Raw genomic sequence first — 14,513 nt, 5'->3', positions numbered from 1 at the left:
AATCTTTATTTCCATAAAACTGGAGGAATCGCCAGACACAAAGTTGTTAAAAAACACCTTGACTGGGTCTGGGATTCTTTTACTTTGACAGCAGCTTTGACACTGAAAAAACACATGTTATATAGGGTGGTTCAAGTCACCAGGCTCGATCTAAAATGAACCGTAAAAATCGTCGCCTGCACGTAGCAATATAAACTTTTCGTCAAAGGGAGAATTCGAAGGTCAGTTTTTTCATGTAAAATTACAAAGCGTAGCTCTCTTTCTGTAAAAAATTGAGGCCAAGAAACTTGCCAGGGTCTACGACGGGCAGCAACGCAGACGACAGGGGTTCAGTAGCGGGTTGTGTTTGGCATTTCTATTGAAAGATGGCGCTACCTCCTTATCGCGATGGCTCTCGACCACCGTGGTTTATTAACATGAATATAATCTTTTTGAAATGCACCTTCGGTTAAAAAATAAGTGTGAACAATAAAAGCAAAACTTAAAGCAAAAAAACGCGTCTGCATAACGGCGGCTCTTTTGCTGCCAACGGATTTCGTCTGCGTGTCGTCGGCTATCTTTCGCTGGTCGGCGGCACCTTCAGACGCTGCTCCCGACGCCATCTACAGGGACGCCGGAAGAGGGGGGGCAGGGGGGGCCAGAGCCCCCCCAAGTATTCTTATGGGGGGGCTCAGCCCCCTTGCCCTCATAAGAATAGTTCGGGGATATAACGCCAGCCAGGCGCTCGTCACGAAGGCATCACGTGCGTCCATGTTAGGTGCAAGCCACGGAGCAGCAAGGCACAGTCTTGTCGCACGTAGAGATTTTAGACAAGAACAATTAACTTCAAGAGCGTGCTTTTTTTTTTTTTTTTTTTTTTTTAATAATAATCCAATGTTTGTCGTTTATCAGCACGGCGGTTACGAGGGTTTAGAGCAAGCTGGACCCGATCTGCCCGTGGCAAGGCCGGGGAGTGGCGCGCGGGGGCCAACTGGGGCTTAGTATGGGGGCCTCTAGAGCCCGGGGATTATAGTTTTGTTGGTGTTGCTGTTGTCGTAGCGTGGGGGATACTGCGACGAGACATGTGTGGCGCCAGATTGTCGCCTCGGACCGGACGCTTTCTGTCATATTTGGCGAGCTTTGACGGTTGTTTTCGTTTAGGAAGGTCTCAAGATGTCCTTGCCGGCGACTGGTCCGGTCGAGAGCACGTGATGATCTTCAGGTTTGAAATTATTCGCTCTTCCTTCGAGAGCGAGGGAAAGTTAGAGTTGTGATGCGAAAAGCGAGAAATGAAATTAGCGGAGTTCGTCTTAGACTCGGAACCAGAGAGGTGGTCGTCCAAGTTGAATGCGTTTAGATAAACGTTGAAGTTTACGAGAAGCAGCGAGTCAGAGCATCATTCAACAACGTGCCCGCCACCAAGCTCCAAGATCATCGGGGCTCATCCTACCCTCCCAACGACATCGGGAGGGTCCAACCCGTCAGAGGCGTATGCAGTCAGCGTCAGTCAGTGTCTCTTCGACTCCAGCATTACATGCAATATCTGGCCATCCAAAGAAGATCACCAGCTTCTTCCTACCAGCCCCAAAGCGTACATGCCTAGGAAGCGGAGATTCTCAAGGTAAGATATTCCGCAGTCCTTCTCTTTCTCTCAAACGAAACTCAGATCGTAATATTTAAATTCTTTTTAGTAAAAAAAAAAAAAAAAAAAAGTACATCATACAAAAAACGACAAAAAGGAACATGGCTTTAGCCAATTGCTTTAGCCCCCCCACTCACGATATACTTCCGGCGTCCCTGGCCATCTATCAATAAGAACGCCAAACACACCCCGCTACTGGACTTGGTCGTCTGGGTTGCCGCCCACCCTAGACCCTGGCAAGTTTCTTGGCCCTATTTTTTACTAAAACAGAACTACACTTTGTAGTTTTACAAAGAAAGACCGACCTGTGAAATGTACCTTTGACGAAACGTTAAGATGGCTACGTGCAGGGGTCTATTTTTAAGGTCCATTTTAGATCGAGCCTGGTGACTTGAAACACCCTATATATATGTTAAAAAATCACAGCAAAAATATGAAATTTAAAATTCCCACTACACGAAGCTACACACAGTACGGGCTTGTAATAATATAATAATACTAATATGATTTATTTTCCGTCGAAAGTGAATAACGGAGGGAGACCGAGGAAAAAAGCTGCATGATGCAACTTGACAAGTCCTCGGCCCCCCATCCTTACATTTGGCAGTGCCACAGAAAGCAAAACAAAAAAGACAAAAATTCATGTAAAAGAATGTTCATAGAAAAATAACACATACACGCAAAGCACAGTTCAAATCAACAAAGTAAGGTAATACATTTATGTTAGTATTGTCTAAAAGGTAAATATCATACATTTGCTACACTGTAATATTAGATGATAGGAATGCTCGAAGGTCTTTAAATGACAAGGTAAGAGGGTGACAAACAGTCAGCGTCATTATGATTGCGGCCAGATTTATGCACAACGGTTACGTCGAATTCTTGCAGTCGAAGGCTCCAGCGGGCGAGGCGTCCTGACGGATCCTTGAGGTTGGCGAGCCAGCAGAGGGCGTGGTGGTCGGTGACCACGCGGAACGGGTTCCCGTACAAGTAGGGGCGAAACTCGGTTATCGCCCAGACGACTGCCAGACATTCCTTGTCGGTCGTTGAATAATTTTGTTCTGCCTTGGACAGCGCCCGGCTAGCGTAAGCGAATTACTCTCTCTGGTCCGTCTTGTCGCTGAACGAGTACAGCACCAAGACCGGTGTTGCTGGCGTCCGTGTGGATTTCTGTCTCCGCAGACTGATCAAAATGCCCGAGGATAGGGGGCGACTGGAGCCTTCGCTTGAGTTCGTCAAACGCTTGTTCTTGCTCCTTTCCCCACTGGAACTGCAAACGTCCCTCGTCAGATGCGTCAGTGGTGCAGAAATTTGTGAAAAGTCACGAACGAAACGTCTGTAGTAGGCGCACAGCCCAAGGAACCTTCGGACGGCCTTCTTGTCAGATGGTTTCGGGAATTCGGCGACAGCGGACGTCTTTGCAGGATCAGGGCTTACACTCTGAGCGCTCACAACGTGTCCCAAGAATTTCCGCTCGCCACAGGCGAACCGACACTTGGAATGCTTGCGTGTCAGCCCAGCAGTCTTGATAGCCTCTAGCACGGATCGAAGTCGTCTCAGGTGCTCGCCGAATTCGCTTGCGAACACCACAACGTCGTCGAAGTACACGAGACAGGTGTGCCATTTCAAACCAGAAAGAACCGTGTCCATAACGCGCTGGAAGGTTGCCGGCGCTGTGCACAGTCCGAACGGCATTACTTTAAATTCATACAGTCCGTCCGGCGTGACGAAGGCTGTCTTCTCCCGATCTCGTTTGTCGACCTCTATCTGCCAGTACCCGTTCTTCAAGTCCATCGACGAAAAGTAACGGGCGTGGCGCAGCCGATCCAGGGTGTCGTCAATGCGGGGCAGCGGATAGACGTCCTTTTTTGTTACTGCATTCAGCCGGCGATAGTCCACACAGAACCTCAGGGTTCCGTCTTTCTTCTTCACCAGGACTACTGGGGAAGCCCACGGACTGTTTGAGGGCTGGACGATGTCGTCATCAAGCATTTCCTATACTTGCTTTTAGATGATTCCCCTTTTTTTCACGGAAACACAATACGGTGGCCGATGCACAGGAAGTGCGTTGTCATCAGTAACAATTCGATGTTTCGCAACCGTCGTTTGGCGCACCTTTGACGACCTGGAGAAGCACTCACTGAACTCGGCGAGAAGGTCACTGAGTTATTGTCGTTGTGGGGTGCGAGGGACGGGTCGATGTCGAGCTCTGATGGCGTTATTCTTTTGGGCTGCGTCGGAGAGGCGTCTTCTGAGATCATGGCGATCGCGGCGGAGTCCTGAATTTCCTCGACGTAGCCCACAGGTGTACCATTGGTAAGGTGCTGCGACTCTTGCCGGAAGTTGGTGACAAGGGCTACGGTACGCCCGTCACCTAGCAACTCCCCGGGCGTACGCGAGATCATCCGGGACGTCGTCCGGGAGGAAATTAAGAAGCTCCTGTCTGCTACCCACCAGCCGGCTTCGGTGTCAATAGCCGAAGTTTTCCGCGAGGAGGTTCAGATGGCAATTCAACTGGAGGCTCCTGCCAAAGTAGCTGCACCCGAGGAGCCCACCGTGGCCTACGCCGCAGTGGCACGACGGCCACCGCCTCCTCCTCGAGCCTATGTTGCGCCACCACGACGTCAGTCTCCTGCGCCGCAGCACGACCGCCGTCTAAGCGACCAGGTTCAGTACGCTGCCCAAGAGCCCCGCGCACCTCGGAAGACCGACGTGTGGCGAACGCCCAACCGACGCACTTTGTGCTGCCATTGCGGGGAAGCAAACCACACCTACCGCCAATGCCCATACCGACGACTCGGGCTGCGGGGGTTCCACCCGAATGACCCACGCCCCCGTTATGGTGAACGCCCTCGGGAAATCGACGAGTACTTGCGACGACCTCAGTATTCCGACATTGCGTCCCGCAGAGAGTTCCGATCGCCGTCGCCACGACGTCCAGCTTCGCCGATGCACCGACCCCGACGTGAAAGCCTGTCACCCCTCGCTCCTCGCCGGGGAAACTAGGTGCGCCAACCCCTGGAGGTGGAGTTGCCGAAGACGACCGACGCCAAGATCCTCCACGAACGTCGGAGGGCCCTCACTCGAACGCTACCAGAGATCAAAACGACGCTCCTGCAACGGTGTCCAATAACCTAGACGTCGTCATCGACGGCCACGACGCATCAGCACTCGTGGACACCGGAGCGGACTACTCAGTCTTGAGTGGGAGGCTTTCCTGTCGCCTTCGGAAAGTCACGACGCCGTGGGATGGACCTCAAATACGAACCGCCGGAGGGCACCTCATCACACCGGTCGGGAGATGCACTGCGCGAGTCGAGATCCACGGTGAGACGGGCCCTGTGAAGTTTGTCGTTTTGCAAGACTGTTCGAGGGACGTTATCCTCGGAATGGACTTCCTCTGCGAGTATGGCGCCGACATCGACCTCGGAGCAAACCAGTTGACGCTACGAAAGCCTGTTCTAACACCGAAAGGACCCAGAGCGACGTCATCTGCGGTCCGAGTCCTTGCCAGCTACGTAAACCTGACGCCGCTGTCGAGTGTCTTTGTGCCCGTCGGGAAAGAAGAAGCAACCTGCGGTGTAGCACTGTTGGAAGGAAGCGTCCAACTTCTCGTTGGACGAGGGATCGGCATTGCGAGAGGCGTAACCGAGCTCCAGGAAGTCTCTGATAGTGCGAGGCGCGTGCTTGAAGGGCACGTTCGATGTTTGTCGCCTCGGTGATAAAGTCTTGGACGGTAATAGGCGGGTTGCGCACAAGGCCTCCGAAGATGGTTTCTTTCACTCCTCGCATCAGGAACCGCAGCTTCATCTCTTCAGGAGCGCTTGGGTCGGCGCGGTTCATGAGGTGGAGAACGTCCTCGACGAAACTTGTGACGCTCTCGTTTGGCTCTTGGCTTCTTGCTTGAAGAAGTTCTTCGGCCTGCTGACGTCGCTGCTGGCTGGCAAACGTGCGTCGAAGTTCCGCCTGGAAGTCTTGCCACGACGAAATTGACGCTCCGTGGTTCTCGAACCAGGTGCGTGCAGTGCCTTCCAGGGCGAAGTAAACATTTCGCAGGCTCTGCTCAGGACCCCATCCGTTGAACCGTGTGACGCGTTCGTACTGACCCAACCAGTCGTCCACATCTTCATGAACATTGCCACTGAAATTCGGTGGCGTCCTTGGTGGGGCCTGTACGTAGACAATGGACGTTGATGGCGTTCCGTCCGGCTGCGACGTGGTGCTCATCGTCGGCTTCGACAGCTTCTTTGACCTGTCCGACAGTGGTCCAAGTTCCGGGGGTAGGCCGTGGTTGCGGCGACTTGATCGGGTCTCGGTCCTGTCTTCGTTGGGTCCTCGGAGACTTGGGGTTGGACTTGCACTGCGGGCCCTCGTTGGGGTGCGTTGAACGAGCATGCGTACCCCGCACCTCCACCTAAATGTCACGGGTGGTGACGAAAAAAACAATCAATAAACAGGAAGAAATAAACGTTTAATGTGGCGAACTTGTGCCAAAAATAAAAGAGTACAAAAGATAATAACAGAGCGTCGCGGGCGTCGAAGTCGGCGAAACCGCAGGATCGAGCGCTGGGGCGAGACTGACTCGACAAGGTCGCGGGCGGCCTCTTATCTAAGGTGAGTTACTATCTCGAAGATTCGGCGGAGAAGGTTCGAGCGTAGCGCGCTCGGGGCGAGAATGAACACGCACTTTCTGGAACAACTAAAGCAGGGATAAACGATAGATGTTACGTCTGGAACAAGAATAAACGAGAACTTTCTAGAGATTCGTGATCGAGCGTTGCTTTCTGAGCCCTGCGCGCGGCAATATAAGTGTCTGCTGCTAAGTACAGGATCTAGTGACTTTAGTGCTAAGCTACGCCTATCGTGTTTACTGCTTAGAAATACAAACGAGAAAAAGTTTCGCGGGCCCGAGGACGTAGCTTGCGTAACTGCCGAACGTGCACACGCGCGCGGTGGTGCTAAATGCACTTAGCTACGACTTGTTCGCGCGAAGTGCCTCGGGCGAAGATTCACGTCAATGTCCTGCCTCACACATTCCAAAATATATCATTTCTCGCAGTTCCCTGGGGTCCAAGAGAAACACCGCGATTGTATGAACCAGCTGGTAGAATATAAAGTGCAGTAAATAGCAGATATATACATTTATTTTCACAGTATAATCCATTGAATGTGTCAATTAAAAAAGACTCACTTAATTAAAATACCATAAAAGTTCTTTCGAATTCCCCCCCCCCCCCCTCCCCCCCTCCTCCAGACAGCAAAATATGTTTTGATCATTCACGGGCAAGCTCTTTGCTGCCTATGGCGAGAACCGGAGTGTTAGGGGCAAAGACATATCGGCTTAATTTGAAAAGATATACGCATATGTGCCGTAAAGCATAGCAACAGCGACACGCTACGACATGTAGTTTTTAAGTGCCCGTGTTGTCTCCTCGCCCTCCCTGAAGGGGTAACAGATTTGAGTTTGGCTTCGGGGCTCGCTGGCGAGGATAGAATAATGGAGGATTAAAGGATTACAATCACCAAAAGTAGATTGTAAATGAGTGGCGAAGGTCTGGAGAAGCGTCAAAACATACAAAAATGAATAAAACGGAACCTCACGCTGGAGAAAAAGGCCTAATAAACCCCTCTCCTGCCAGGTGTACTCCAACACATAGTGAGGGCGGAGGCGAACTGGTGTAAGTTTACAGTAACATTAAAACACCTGAGACTGGGTGTGAACAAACCTTGAAACTACCAAAAGTAGAAGAAGCAGGGAAAGAAGTCAGTCAGACGACTTCTCAAACAAGTTTATTCAATAAACCCCTTATATACACTTTCAAACCAACGTCGCAACCAACCAACACAGCAAACAAAAACAAAATTGGCGTTCCTTTTCTAACTTTTCTACACATTTTACAGCCATCTATGTTCACATTTATGACATGCCATGACCTTGCGCTGTCACTCTACGTTCTAACAAAGCTTAAACTTCTGAAAACAGCCCATAAACAAGCCCAGAACGACGTTGCTACACTACGTTTTATCCTGTGTTCAAACGCAGCGGACACTTGGAGCCATCCTAGCTAATCCCGCTCTGTGATCGTAGCAAGTGATAACGTCTCCTCGCGCCTCTGCGCCCTGTCTCCAAGGTCATGTGACACTCCTGCGGCTTTCAATTAGCTCCGATGGCTTGTAGCATCCACTGCGCTTGTACGTCAGGTAAACCAGACAATAGAATGGGCGAAATAGGTCGTCTTTCCAAGGTATATGTATAGATGGTAGCGAAGCTTCCATAGAAGCCCATAGGCGCAAAAAATGGCGGCTCATGGGGCGCAGCGCCATCTGTTAGTTGCGCGGCATTGTCATTAGTCATGCTCGCCCGTGACGTACAGGAAGTGACGCTTTATTAAAAAGGAACAAAGAAACACGATATGACGCATTTTCCTCAAGATTTCGACGTCACGATGGTTTTCGGCGCGAAATTTAAATGATTTTCGCCGGTGGCGCGAAATTTAAAGTTTTTCAGATGTTCTACATGCCTGCTACCGTCCTTCAAACCTTGCTTCACGCATAATAGCCTTGTTTGTATCAGTCACTCCCATGTAATCCCTCTTCCAAAAGAACCAGTTTTTTATCAGTTCTGGGAACCACCAATAAGTTACGATCTTCAACTAAGCAGTGTGTTACAGCACGCCTATGAAGGCGTACTTATCATTGTAATACCGGCTTGTTCGCCAAGAAAGACAAAAAGGCACAAGCTTGGTTTACACAGTTTATTATATACAAACTTACAACACCACCACTGAACACTTGAATATAGATATGGCATTAAAAACGAAGTGAAATAAGGTCTGGACAACTCTATGCACGCGCTTAATACTCTCAACTGGAGGCACGTTTACGCATTTATCTTGTACTGTTGACGTTGAGAGCTCGTAACTAGATTTAACTATATCAATCACAGGTGGAGGTGCGGGGCTATGCATGTCTTCTGCATTGGAATGTTCGCATGAATTAATGCTTCAAGAGATTGAAAATTGAGACGTTTCGTTATAGCACATGCGTTCGTCACAAACATATTGTGCCCCACAGCTTGGCTATTTATGTGAGGATTAGTACGCAGGAAACTCCCACAAAATGACAGGAAAGAAAGCATAAGAAAAAATATAATAATTCGCTTTGTGGCAAATTGTTAGCACCATACTGACTCACTGAGTTACGTTTTATCGCAGTTTGATATACTTTTGTATACCTCACACAACCAAACATTAATCCAGGTTTATGTCTCAAGTCGTCACACTGCACAAGAAAACATCGAGGTCAACGCTTCTTCTCACACACTCCTCAATAATGCACAGGGTGTGTAGGGTGTCTACCAACCGGGAAAACTTAAAATATTTAAGTAAGGCGGATTATATTTAAAGAACAGGGTAATATAAAGGGAACCGTAAAAAAGTTCCTAATCAGTAAAAATGATAAGCGAAAGTTGAACGGCAGCGTGCAACGAAGCCCGATGATTGCACAAGGATTTCACGGTGGTGCCGCTGCACTGAATAACGTTGCCCGCCACGTCATTAGGCAGCGCAGGCCACTAGGCACTCCCTGAACCGAAGTAACGGTCAACATTTTATCGAAATAGAGAGGAAAACCTTGGGAAAATTGGGAAATTTGGAATAAGTGATTTGGTAGACACCCTGTCCCATCATTCAGTGAGCAACGTCATCTAGCACTATACAGCGAGGGTCGAATGAATCTAACATATTTTACTTAGAACGAAAAAATTAGTTTTGCATGCTGTGACACTGAAATTGTGATATTGATTCATTGAAAATTTAAGTTCATCTAGCTGAACCTATACGTTGATTGCACTGTCTGAGCATGCGAAACAAACTTTTACACTTTATTTAAAGTATGATAGATTCATTTGGTCATCGCAGTAGGCAGTTTCGGCAAAGCGTGTGATAATTTAGAGGTATGTACTCGCACAATCCGGTATGCCAGCGTGATCGTTGAATGCAACACGTAAGACAAACTAAAGGGACTTCCTGTGGGCATAACGCAAGTGATGTCTCATCTGCACAGCCTCTGGACTCGTTGCTGGGTTTTGCGTCTCACAGCTGCATCAAGGAGTTCAGTATTTTTTTTACGGGCGAACCAATGAAGCCTCACCCTTGTAAACAAAGCAAATAAATCACCATAGACATCCTCACTGCAGAGTGTCAGCAGCTTTTCGACCTTCTCATGAAGTGTGATGCACAACGCCTTCCCAACGCCTTCTTTCAAAACAAGACTGTCAATTGACGCCACAAAAACCTTCTCACAAGCTTGAACGAAAGAAACAAAGCAAGGTGAGGGGACCGAGAGGCTTCCAAAGTCTCCTTCAGCCGTTCCTTTCACACTCAAATACAACAACACTTGGCTGTCATCAGAAAAAGTGGCATTCTTGATTTGCAATTCACATTGCTGAGTCACGTTTTGACATGTGTGATACTTGATAAACCTTGTTACAAGCCATCCAGCAAAGTAAACCATGTTTTTAAGTGATAATAAAGTGGGATAACTACTGGATGTGAGGTCAGCTGCACATTGTGGAAGTGAGCTTCCTAGACTAAGTGAAGCTGAGAAACCAACCGGAAGAGCCGCTAAAAGAGTTGCCTTGTCCTCTTCGCAGTTGCTCTTGTCAGATAGTTTAAACAAGTTGCTAACTAGGAGATGTCTAAAGGCTGCCTGAAACTGCCGGCAAGAGGAATTGGCGTTCGCACCAGACTTTGACCTTATTACGGAGAATGTGTTTTCGAGTGCATCTTGGTTGAGATGGCGAGTCAGGAGGTATCTGAAACCAAACTCAGATGTCAGGTGCTCACAAATCAGCATAATAGACCGAATGGCCAAGGAGAAACCGCGAATGCAAGCAGGCTGCCGTGGGCACCCAAGAACGGTAAGGCTTTCGAACATATGAAGGCATTCTTTTAGAAACTCCTTGTGAACAGAGCCTTCGTGCATTGCAGACACATATGCACTTTTCCCGCGTTACTGTGAGCTGTTCAAGCTATCAAAAAGACGATCCATTTTTTCAATAAACCGGGCCGTGTGGATAGCTTCAACTGGCAGTTGCTGGAAAGTTACCATGGCAAACATTGCAGCAGCACAGTGATTACTGAATATTTGTGCTGCTAGTTTCACTGACATTTTGGAGGCACAAGTCAAATTAAAATGCTTCTCACTGAGCCTTGGCATGGATCGGATTTCAAGCTGTTTGTCTTTTTCGTAAGCTTCCCTGAGGAAAGAGCTTCTCAACGTGTGGTCCCCAACTTGAAAATTGTACTTGAAGAACATATTTCGTAAGCACTTCAGCAGATGTGGAACATCAAATAGAAAAAAAAGTGGCTTCCCATTCACAGTTACGTAGGGCTTCTCAGGGGTAACAAGGCCATTAAAAACAGCAAATTTTTGATTGCCTTGGTCACATACGACAGCTACTGGCTCCAGGCCGGCTTTCACAAGCAAATTGTGGCACTGGAAAAGAAGGTCACGCAAAATGTTTTCAGGTGTTCCCCCATGAGCAAAAAAATAGCCAAGTGGCTGCTTCGATGGCGTACGAATGCCTTTAGCCATAAACACAAGAGCTTTGTTTACAAGGTTATGGCCTCTTCCAGCGTTACTTTCTTCGAGCCCTTCAAACCTGTCCACAGAGGGGTTGTACGAGAGCTCTTTCGTGACGTGCATCTCGTCAAAAGCAATAATGCATGGCTTGTCTTCTGGTGAAAAAGAAGCTGCACGTCTTTTGACTAGTTCGAAAACTTCTGGTTAAAAACCAACCCTCAGGGGAACACGCTGAAGCCAAAGCTGTAGCGACCTAACGGATGGGAGCCTCAACAATTGCCTACAGTACCGGTAACCCTTAGGGCTGTGAAAGTACAAGCCCAAGGCAAAGGCTTTGTTCTGGCTGCACCACCGCCTACCGAACCTGCTCGCATTGGTCATCTTCAGCTGAGCTTCCACAAGGGCAGCAACGGCTGGAGAGACGAGGCTACGTACACTTTCAACTATCTCAGTGACAGTCAGCATATGACGCCGTCGCTGCAGTCGTTGCTGGAGTCTCTTGTTATGTTTCCGAAGCTGTCGAAGTCTGGCCCTCAACACGTCCATCTTCCCCTTGCCCTCGGTGCGGGTGGCACAGGACCCTGCAAGGGGAAAGCAAAAGCAATTATGAAACATTTCGAGAAATAATGAAATAAACAATGTGCCTCCACTGTAGAAAATGTGGAAGTACAAGTAAACTTTGTGCATCATGACGGACAGCTACGTTGGTGAGGAACCGCAGGAGTCGAAGACACCGACGCATCATAATCGGTAGGGGAAGGTTCAGGTGCCCACACATCGTTTCCTCCAGACGGCGGGCCATGTCCATCCATCGCGCCTTGCATCGCGTATGTGTGATCCACTACAATAAACAAAACAAAGGAAACAAAGTGACAGAGTGGTTGCAAAAAGCTGAACCAGCTATGACTGGTCAAGTACTACGCAACAAAGTAATCTTCAAAGACTGTCCTAAACAACGCACACTATAAAAACTTGCCATGAACTCTGGTTGGAGGGCTAGTCTTCGTGCCAGAGGTCAGAGCCGTGAGACTGCTCCCCACATCTGCAAAGCAATGACGAGGCAATTAAAAAATCTGTCAAAAACATCAGTCATTGTATTGTTTCAGGAAATTCCTGCGGCATGTGACAAGCTGTAGCCCGTTGCAACCTAAGAACGAAGGGCGAGGGTAGGACGGGCCGGGGAGGAAGAAGCAGACGGAACGCTGGAGAAGAGAGAGGAGAACCTCCTTTCTTCTTTAGCGTTCCGTCTGCTTCCTCCTCCCCGGCCCGTCTTACCCTCGCCCTTCGTTCTCAGGTTGCAGCGGACTATAGATTAAAACATGTTCATACATGTTTCACATGTTTCCCAAAGATGGCTACTACACGACAGTCCGAAATATATAAGAAATAAGGCCTGCAACACTTCTCCGCCAATATGCAATTGCTTTTACCTTCTTCTGTAGTGTGGTGCGTGTGACACCGTGATGATGTGGGCCCATCGGTGCTACTGCTGCTGGCCAGTGTGGGCTCGCCCTCGCTAGTCAATTGGCCAGGGCTGCTGCTCTGGACGGCATCTCCGGCACCTATGCAAAGTTAAGCACACACGTAATGTACACTATAAAAGTTCCCTGTATCTGCATGTAAAATACTTTCTGAATAAGCTCATCTTTTCAAAGTTGGTCAAAAGACCAACTTTTCAGAGAGCTGCGTGTAGTGAAGATATTTGATCACTATGCTTTCAAACTGAGCATAAAGTATGAACAGGAATGTCGCGAGTTAAACAGTTTTTTATTGTCATTAACATGACTTCGAAAAAAAGCTGCAACATATTCCACCCGTCACTCCGATGTTTGGGCAGTAGAAACGTCACGAACAGATTATGGCCTCAAAATGATTAAAATAAGCTTGCCAACATTACTGAACACTCTTATGGTCTCTAATTTTGATGTCGAATCTTCCAATATGTGTGCGCTTAAGGATTATTTTCTTTATAATTAAACAATCCTTACGGCTGTTCATTAGCTAGAAGATTTTTGCTTTTGTTCTTGTTTCGTTAATTTTTTGCTGTTAAGTATTTTGTATTATATAAATTCTTGTGTATGACTTCCACCCCAGTGCTGTGTGCCTGTGGGGGGCTGAGGACCAGTCAAGCTGCTTGCACAGCTTTTTTCCTCAGCTCCCACCATATTTGTATGGTAAAATAAAGTCATTATTATTCTCAGTAATGATGAAAACAATATTTCGTGCTCACCCTCAGTGGTCAAATATGCTGGTATTGCATCACGACGCAGCCTTCCTCGGTAAAGAAATGCAGAGGGTTTGAAGTGCCTGGAGCATACCGCCCGTTCCCGCAGCTGCTGTGGTGTCTTGTTCTGTAGGCTTCTGTTCCGGCAGAACTCAACCCAGACCCTCCGCCTGAATGTGAAGCAGTGTATTACTTTACATACCCTTGGCTAAAGTGGACATTTAAGAAAGAAAAGATTACACAATAATGTTAGCGATAAACTAGTCACATCATTGTACTTGGTCTCCCGTCTGGGTCCAGCGAACGCCATGAGCGAGGAGCACACCTCTGTGCCCGTGAGGTTAGATAGGTTCACAACGCAGACGATTACATTACTAGATTCCCGAGCACGACATCCACAGCAAGTAGACCTGATAGTCGCCAGCACGTTAGAGGGACGACACCAAACACGTTTCAAGCAGAAAGGACGTTTTAGTGTTATTCACACCATAATATGAAAGTTTGTTAAAACTGATATGTTCAGTCATTGTTTCTTATTAGGTTTTTGAAGTCACGCAGCCGTTCAGCAGAGGTCAAGCAAAGCCGCCACTAATATCTAAGATTAGTTTCGTCTCGCGAAGCTTGGAACGGAGACTGGGCCCAAAAAAGCTCGATCAACGGGTGGTTATTACTAAATGAGCATGCATGAGGGCCCATAAAAGAGGTCAAGAGCTTACCAGACATCACCAGACAACGGACATCAGGACATCACACATAGTTGCAGCGGACACAGCTGCTACAAGCTTCACCTTGCAGTGTCTACAGGAAAACGATGGAGTCTGATGCCAGCGGTGCAGTCATCACTTGGGCATCGCGCTACCGCGCAGCGCCTCTTTACATGGGGCGGGCGCATCGTCCCGACGACAGAGCCTTGAACGTGCCCGTCCGGCGCTCGACGACAAAAGCAACAGAACGGCGCAATAGAATTAAACTAGTCCAGACCGTTCGTTGGAAAACTTAAGACCACGAAGTCGTTTTAAACTATTGCAAAAAGTGAAAGTTCGACGGGAGCTACAGAAACGTAGGCACACTGGCGAACGCAAC

At 48.3% G+C, this 14,513-nt stretch overlaps 1 long non-coding RNA gene and 1 pseudogene across 1 annotated transcript; both read right to left on the bottom strand.

The window, feature by feature from the left end:
• Positions 1-9,555: 9,555 nt before the first annotated feature.
• On the bottom strand, positions 9,556-10,978 carry LOC115313974 (annotated as a pseudogene).
• Positions 10,979-12,182: 1,204 nt separating this feature from the next.
• LOC120844141 lies at positions 12,183-13,911 on the bottom strand. Its single transcript, XR_005716330.1, has 3 exons — positions 13,437-13,911; positions 12,637-12,768; positions 12,183-12,248 (listed from the first exon to the last, which is right to left on the bottom strand). It is a non-coding gene; the product is annotated as an uncharacterized LOC120844141 (long non-coding RNA).
• Between the last annotated feature and the right edge of the window lie 602 nt (positions 13,912-14,513).

Source organism: Ixodes scapularis, unplaced genomic scaffold (assembly GCF_016920785.2).
Source record: "Ixodes scapularis isolate PalLabHiFi unplaced genomic scaffold, ASM1692078v2 PGA_scaffold11__112_contigs__length_91849675, whole genome shotgun sequence".
NCBI classification, from domain to species: domain Eukaryota; kingdom Metazoa; phylum Arthropoda; class Arachnida; order Ixodida; family Ixodidae; genus Ixodes; species Ixodes scapularis.
This window is presented reverse-complemented; position numbering and strand designations above follow the sequence as displayed.